Source organism: Rissa tridactyla, unplaced genomic scaffold, assembly GCF_028500815.1.
Source record: "Rissa tridactyla isolate bRisTri1 unplaced genomic scaffold, bRisTri1.patW.cur.20221130 scaffold_574, whole genome shotgun sequence".
In the NCBI taxonomy this organism is placed as follows: domain Eukaryota; kingdom Metazoa; phylum Chordata; class Aves; order Charadriiformes; family Laridae; genus Rissa; species Rissa tridactyla.
Window position 1 is genome coordinate 1 of NW_026529784.1, and position 7500 is coordinate 7500.

The following is a 7500-nucleotide window of genomic DNA, read 5'->3' on the forward strand; positions in this document are numbered from 1 at the left end:
CCGCCGGCCACCGCTCTTCGCCCTGCCCAGCGGGGAGACGCCTACCCCGGAGCAACAAATTTCGTTCGGTAATGCACGCGTGTCTGCCAGGAGAGTAGCCAGAGGTGCCGCCCCTCACCTCTGCTTTCAGCGGGAAGTCAGCCCGCAGGATGCGCGTTCGCGCTGGAAGCCCTTAGGAGCCGAGTAAGTACTCCCTCCCATATACGGAAAATCACGTCTCTACCCCCGGACGGCCTCAAGAGCGCAGGCACTGCCCACCGGGGAGGCGCGCCAAACACGCCGCCTCTTACGATGACACAACTGGAGGTAACGAAAAACAGCGACCCCTTCGGCGGCTGGAAGTGCGTGCTCCGGACACAAGGTCTACCCGGCCACTCCGGCACTAAGTACCGCCGGAGCCGGGTAGACGTGACAGCCGATCCGGTCCCCGGAGCCGGGTAGACCTGACAGCCGGTCCGGTCTCCGGAGCCGGGTAGACCTGACAGCCGAGGTGGTCCCCGGAGCCGGGTAGACCTGACAGCCGATCCGGTCCCCGGAGCCGGGTAGACCTGACAGCCGACGCGGTCCTCGGAGCCGGGTAGACCTGACAGCCGATCCGGTCCCCGGAGCCGGGTAGACCTGACAGCCGATCCGGTCCCCGGAGCGAGGTAGACCTGACAGCCGGTCGGGTCCCCGGAGCGGGGTAGACCTGACAGCCGAACCGGTCCCCGGAGCCGGGTAGACCTGACAGCCGATCCGGTCCCCGGAGCGAGGTAGACCTGACAGCCGATCCGGTCCCCGGAGCCGGGTAGACCTGACAGCCGATCCGGTCCTCGGAGCCGGGTAGACCTGATAGCCGATCCGGTCCCCGGAGCCGGGTAGACCTGACAGCCGATCCGGTCCCCGGAGCGAGGTAGACCTGACAGCCGATACCGACCCCGGAGCGAGGTAGACCTGACAGCCGACCCGGTCCCCGGAGCCGGGTAGACCTGACAGCCGATCCGGTCCCCGGAGCCGGGTAGACCTGACAGCCGATACGGACCCCGGAGCGAGGTAGACCTGACGGCCGCTCCGGTCCCCGGAGCCGGGTAGACCTGACAGCCGATCCGGTCCCCGGAGCCGGGTAGACCTGACAGCCGATCCGCTCCCCGGGGCCGGGTAGACCTGACAGCCGACCCGGTCCCCGGAGCGAGGTAGACCTGACAGCCGATACCGACCCCGGAGCGAGGTAGACCTGACAGCCGATCCGGTCCCCGGAGCCGGGTAGACCTGACAGCCGATCCGGTCCCCGGGGCTAGGTAGACCTGACAGCCGGTCGGGTCCCCGGAGCCGGGTAGACCTGACAGCCGATCCGGTCCCCGGAGCCGGGTAGACCTGACAGCCGATCCGGTCCCCGGAGCGAGGTAGACCTGACAGCCGGTCCGGTCCCCGGAGCGAGGTAGACCTGACAGCCGACCCGGACCCCGGAGCCGGGTAGACCTGACAGCCGACCCGGTCCCCGGAGCGAGGTAGACCTGACAGCCGATCCGGTCCCCGGAGCCGGGTAGACCTGACAGCCGGTCGGGTCCCCGGAGCCGGGTAGACCTGACAGCCGATCCGGTCCCCGGAGCCGGGTAGACCTGACAGCCGACCCGGACCCCGGAGCCGGGTAGACCTGACAGCCGGTCCGGTTCCCGGAGCGAAGTAGACCTGCCCGCCTATCCCCGGAGGCGGGTAGAAGTTGCAGCCGAGCCGGTCCCCGGAGCCGGGCACACCGGGCAGCCGGTGTGGGGTGGGGGTGATATTTTTGTTTTTTCTTTTCGTTCATGATTTAAGCGTCACCGGCACAGCGGCCAGCCTGACCCGGGTCCTCCCTTCCAACAAGTGCGTGCGGGCAGGTGGGGGGTGGGGGGGTGGGGGGGCGGCGGGGGGGCCGGGGGCTCATAAATAATTTTGATTTATCACCGGGTGGTGATAAATAATTTTGATCTTTTTTTTTCGTTCACGTTTTTAGCGTCACTGGCACAGCCGCCAGCCTGACCCGGATCGTCCCGGCGGGGGGGGGCGGGGGGGGGGGGGGCTGTCGGGCGAGGGGGGGGTATGTGGGTGGGGGGAGGGGTTGGGGTGGGCGAAAAACTAAGTTTCAACTTTTTTTTGTTCGTGATTTAAGCGCCAGTGGCAGAGCCGCCACCCTGACCCGGATCAGGTCGGGGGCGGGGGTGGGGGTGGGGCGTGGCGGTCCGCGGCTTCGCGCCCTGCGCGGGCGCGCGAGCACACCACTGCCCGGCAAGCGGCAGCGGCGGGGAAGGGGTGCCGGTGCAGAGGCAGGCGAGAGCGGGCAGCGAGCGGGCGGGGAGCACGGCGCAGAGGTGGGCCGGGGAGAGGGCGGCAGGCACGCGGTGCCTCTTTTCGGAGTAGGTTTTGGGTCGGTAAGGTGGGGGGGGGGGGGGGGGGGGGGGGGGGCGTTGTGTGTGCTGGGGGCGGGGGCGGGGGGGTTCAGTGGGTTCTCCAGCCGCGGCAGGGGCGGGCAGGCGCGCAGCAGAGCGAGCGAGCGAGCGGCTGAGAAAGGAAGGCGGGAGCGCCGGGGCACGGGCACGGGCACGGCCAGGGCCAGGGGCGCGGCAGGGTAGAGACTCGGCAGCCGGGGTTAGATCCCCGCTCGCCACCGGGAATCCCTTAACCCGCCCGGGCACGGAGCCGGCAGGGACTCCGCTGGGTCCTAAAGTCTCCCGCCGTCCTTGCCGGGGCGGGGTGGGGGGGGGTGGCAAACCTGCCCGAGGGCAGCGTGGGGAGGGGGCGGCCGGATTCGCAGTGAACCGGGTGGTGAATAGAGGCGGGGGAGGGGGGGGTGAAGGGGGACAGCGGGGTGTGGCGGGGGGGTGGGTGGTAATTCGGTGGCGGCAGCGGGGCTTGGGGGGAGACACTCTGTCTGCGTCTGCGTCTGCCGCACGCGAGAGGTTCGGGCCCGTTGGAGGGGGTGGGGTGGGTGTTGTGTGCACGTGTGCGTGCGGCGGCAGACGGGGCTTTGGGGCTGGGGGAGAGGCCTGCTGGGGGGGGTGAGAGGCGAAGGGGGGAATGGGAAGGGGCGGGGGAGATGGTGCACCCGTGTGCAAGTGCCTCGGTGTGCGCGCAGTTGGGGTGGGGCAGATGTGACCCAGACGCCTGGGTGCCTTGGGGAGCACTTGTGGGGCAGCCGGGGGGCACAGCTGGGGCAGCCATGAGGCATTTGTGGGGCAGCTGTGGGGCCAGCGGCACCCGCAGGCCTGTCTTCCCTGGGGGGAGACGGCAGGCCCACAGACCCGCTATTCCCTGGGGAGCACCTGCAGGGCAGCCGTGGGGCAGGGCTGGGGCAGTACTTGTGGGGCAGATGTGACCCAGAGGCCTGCTGTTCCTCGGGGAGCACTTGCGGGGCAGCCGTGGGGCACTGCGGGGCAGCTGTGGGGCCGGGGCACCAGCAGGCCTGTCTTCCCTTGGGGGGAGAAGGCAGGCCCGGAGTCCCACTATTCCCTGAGGAGCAGCTGCAGGGCAGCCATGGGGCAGCGCTGGGGCAGTACTTGTGGGGCAGATGTGACCCAGAGGCCTGCGGTTCCTCAGGGAGCACTTGCGGATCAGCCGTGGGGCAGAGTTTGAGAAGCTGTGGGGCCAGAGGCACCCGCAGGCCTGCGTTCCCTGAAGCAGACTGCAGGCCCAGATGCCTGTGGCTCCTCGGGGAGCACTTGCAGGGCAGCTGTGGGGCAGCACTTGTGGGGAAGATGTGACCCAGAGGCCCGCTGTTCCTCAGGGAGCACTTGAGGGGCAGCTGTGGGGCCAGGGGCACCCGCAGGCCTGCCTTCCCTGGGGGGAGACGGCAGGCCCAGAGGCCTGCGGTTCCTCGGGGAGCGCTTGCGGGGCAGCCGTGGGGCAGCACTGGGGCAACACTTGTGGGGCAGATGTGACCCAGAGGCCCCGCTGTTCCTCGGGGAGCACTTGTGGAGCAGCTCTGGGGCCCTGCGGGGCAGCTGTGGGGCCAGGGGCACCCGCAGGCCTGCCTTCCCTGGGGGGAGACGGCAGGCCCAGAGGCCTGCGGTTCCTCGGGGAGCGCTTGCGGGGCAGCCGTGGGGCAGCACTGGGGCAGCACTTGTGGGGCAGATGTGACCCAGAGGCCCCGCTGTTCCTCGGGGAGCACTTGTGGAGCAGCTCTGGGGCCCTGCGGGGCAGCTGTGGGGCCAGGGGCACCCGCAGGCCTGCCTTCCCTGGGGGGAGACGGCAGGCCCAGAGGCCTGCGGTTCCTCGGGGAGCGCTTGCGGGGCAGCCGTGGGGCAGCACTGGGGCAGCACTTGTGGGGCAGATGTGACCCAGAGGCCCCGCTGTTCCTCGGGGAGCACTTGTGGAGCAGCTCTGGGGCCCTGCGGGGCAGCTGTGGGGCCAGGGGCACCCGCAGGCCTGCCTTCCCTGGGGGGAGACGGCAGGCCCAGAGGCCTGCGGTTCCTCGGGGAGCGCTTGCGGGGCAGCCGTGGGGCAGCACTGGGGCAGCACTTGTGGGGCAGATGTGACCCAGAGGCCCCGCTGTTCCTCGGGGAGCACTTGTGGAGCAGCTCTGGGGCCCTGCGGGGCAGCTGTGGGGCCAGGGGCACCCGCAGGCCTGCCTTCCCTGGGGGGAGACGGCAGGCCCAGAGGCCTGCGGTTCCTCGGGGAGCGCTTGCGGGGCAGCCGTGGGGCAGCACTGGGGCAGCACTTGTGGGGCAGATGTGACCCAGAGGCCCCGCTGTTCCTCGGGGAGCACTTGTGGAGCAGCTCTGGGGCCCTGCGGGGCAGCTGTGGGGCCAGGGGCACCCGCAGGCCTGCCTTCCCTGGGGGGAGACGGCAGGCCCAGAGGCCTGCGGTTCCTCGGGGAGCGCTTGCGGGGCAGCCGTGGGGCAGCACTGGGGCAGCACTTGTGGGGCAGATGTGACCCAGAGGCCCCGCTGTTCCTCGGGGAGCACTTGTGGAGCAGCTCTGGGGCCCTGCGGGGCAGCTGTGGGGCCAGGGGCACCCGCAGGCCTGCCTTCCCTGGGGGGAGACGGCAGGCCCAGAGGCCTGCGGTTCCTCGGGGAGCGCTTGCGGGGCAGCCGTGGGGCAGCACTGGGGCAGCACTTGTGGGGCAGATGTGACCCAGAGGCCCCGCTGTTCCTCGGGGAGCACTTGTGGAGCAGCTCTGGGGCCCTGCGGGGCAGCTGTGGGGCCAGGGGCACCCGCAGGCCTGCCTTCCCTGGAAGCAGACTGCAGGCCCAGATGCCTGCGGTTCCTCGGGGAGCACTCGCGGGGCAGCCGTGGGGCAGCACTTGTGGGGCAGACGTGACCCAGAAGCCTGCTGTTCCTCGGGGAGCACTTGCAAGGCTGCTGTGGGGCACTGGTGGGGAAGCTGTGGGGCCAGGGGCACCCGCAGGCCTGCCTTCCCTGGGGGGAGACGGCAGGCCCAGAGGCCTGCGGTTCCTCGGGGAGCACTTGTGGGTCAGCCGTGGGGCAGCACTGGGGCAGCACTTGTGGGGCAGATGTGACCCAGAGGCCCCGCTGTTCCTCGGGGAGCACTTGTGGAGCAGCTGTGGGGCCCTGCGGGGCAGCTGTGGGGGCAGGGGCACCCACATGTCTGCCTTCCCTGGGGGGAGACGGCAGGCCCAGAGGCCTGCGGTTCCTCGGGGAGCGCTTGCGGGGCAGCCGTGGGGCAGCACTGGGGCAGCACTTGTGGGGCAGATGTGACCCAGAGGCCCCGCTGTTCCTCGGGGAGCACTTGTGGAGCAGCTGTGGGGCCCTGCGGGGCAGCTGTGGGGGCAGGGGCACCCGCAGGCCTGCCTTCCCTGGGGGGAGACGGCAGGCCCAGAGGCCTGCGGTTCCTCGGGGAGCGCTTGCGGGGCAGCCGTGGGGCAGCACGGGGGCAGTACTTGTGGGGCAGATGTGACCCAGAAGCCTGCTGTTCCTCGGGGAGCACTTGCAAGGCTGCTGTGGGGCACTGGTGGGGAAGCTGTGGGGCCGGGGGCACCCGCAGGCCTGTCTTTCCTGAGGGCAGACGGCAGGCCCGAGGCATGCTGTTCCTCGGGGAGCACTTGCGGGGCAGCCGTGGGGGCAGTACTTGTGGGGCAGATGTGACCCAGAAGCCTGCTGTTCCTCGGGGAGCACTTGCAAGGCTGCTGTGGGGCACTGGTGGGGAAGCTGTGGGGCCGGGGGCACCCGCAGGCCTGTCTTCCCTGGGGGGAGACGGCAGGCCCAGAGGCCTGCGGTTCCTCGGGGAGCGCTTGCGGGGCGGCCGTGGGGCAGCCGTGGGGGCAGTACTTGTGGGGCAGATGTGACCCAGAAGCCTGCTGTTCCTCGGGGAGCACTTGCAAGGCTGCTGTGGGGCACTGGTGGGGAAGCTGTGGGGCCGGGGGCACCCGCAGGCCTGTCTTCCCTGGGGGGAGACGGCAGGCCCAGAGGCCTGCGGCTCCTCGGGGAGCGCTTGCGGGGCGGCCGTGGGGCAGCACGGGGGCAGTACTTGTGGGGCAGATGTGACCCAGAAGCCTGCTGTTCCTCGGGGAGCACTTGCAAGGCTGCTGTGGGGCACTGGTGGGGAAGCTGTGGGGCCGGGGGCACCCGCAGGCCTGTCTTCCCTGGGGGGAGACGGCGGGCCCTGAGGCCCGCCATTCCTCGGGGGGAACTTGCGGGGCAGCGATGGGGCAGCGCGGGTGCAGTACTTGTGGGGCAGATGTGACCCAGATGCCTGGCTGCCTTGGCGGGTAGAGGGGTCCCGGAGGCCTGTGTGGTCCTTGAGGGTCAGTCGGGTCCCTGCCTGTGGGTGAGTTGTGGGGCGGCGCGGGGTGGGTGTGGGTGGGCTGGGTGTGTGCCCGTGTCTGCCACTCGTGAGGGGTCTTGGCCTGGGAGGTGGGGGGGGGGGGGCGCTCGTCTGCGTCGGCGCGTCTGTGTTGCGCGCACGTGTGCGCGAGGTGGCAGACGGGGTCTTGGGGGTGTGGAGGGGGGACTGAGGAGGGCCGGGGGGGGGGGGGGGGGGGGGGGCGGGTGTGTTTCGGGGGTGCACGGTGCACGCCCGAAAGAGATGCAAAGGATTTGTAACGCTCTCCAGAACGCCGCCTTCTCTGTTACAGCCGGCTCGCTGGGCCGCGTCCTTGCCCGGCCTGCACCTGTGCCTGTCGGGGGGGGGGGGGGGGGGAGGCCCTCGGGCCGCTCTTCTGCCCGTGGCACCCGTCCTTGGGAAAGCAGCTGCTGCTGCTGCCGCCCCACCGCCGCCGCCGCCGCCGCGTGGGGTGAGACCTGGGCTCCCGGGGCCCGGTTCCAGCGGCTAGGGCGCGGGCCGGGGGGGCTGCCGGAAGACGAGCGGGTCACAGGCCCGGCTGAAGTCACCCGCCCTCCTTCGCACGGCGAGAAACAGAATCGAAGCCAGGTAATGGGGGGGGGGGGGCGGGGGCGGAGGAGGACTACACACCAACGGAGGAGAGGAAAAAAACAACAAAGAAAACGCCCACAAAATCAATCTCCGCTCAATCTGCCAGGTCTACCCGGCACGGCTTTGGGGCGGGGGGGGGGGGCCGGTTTGTG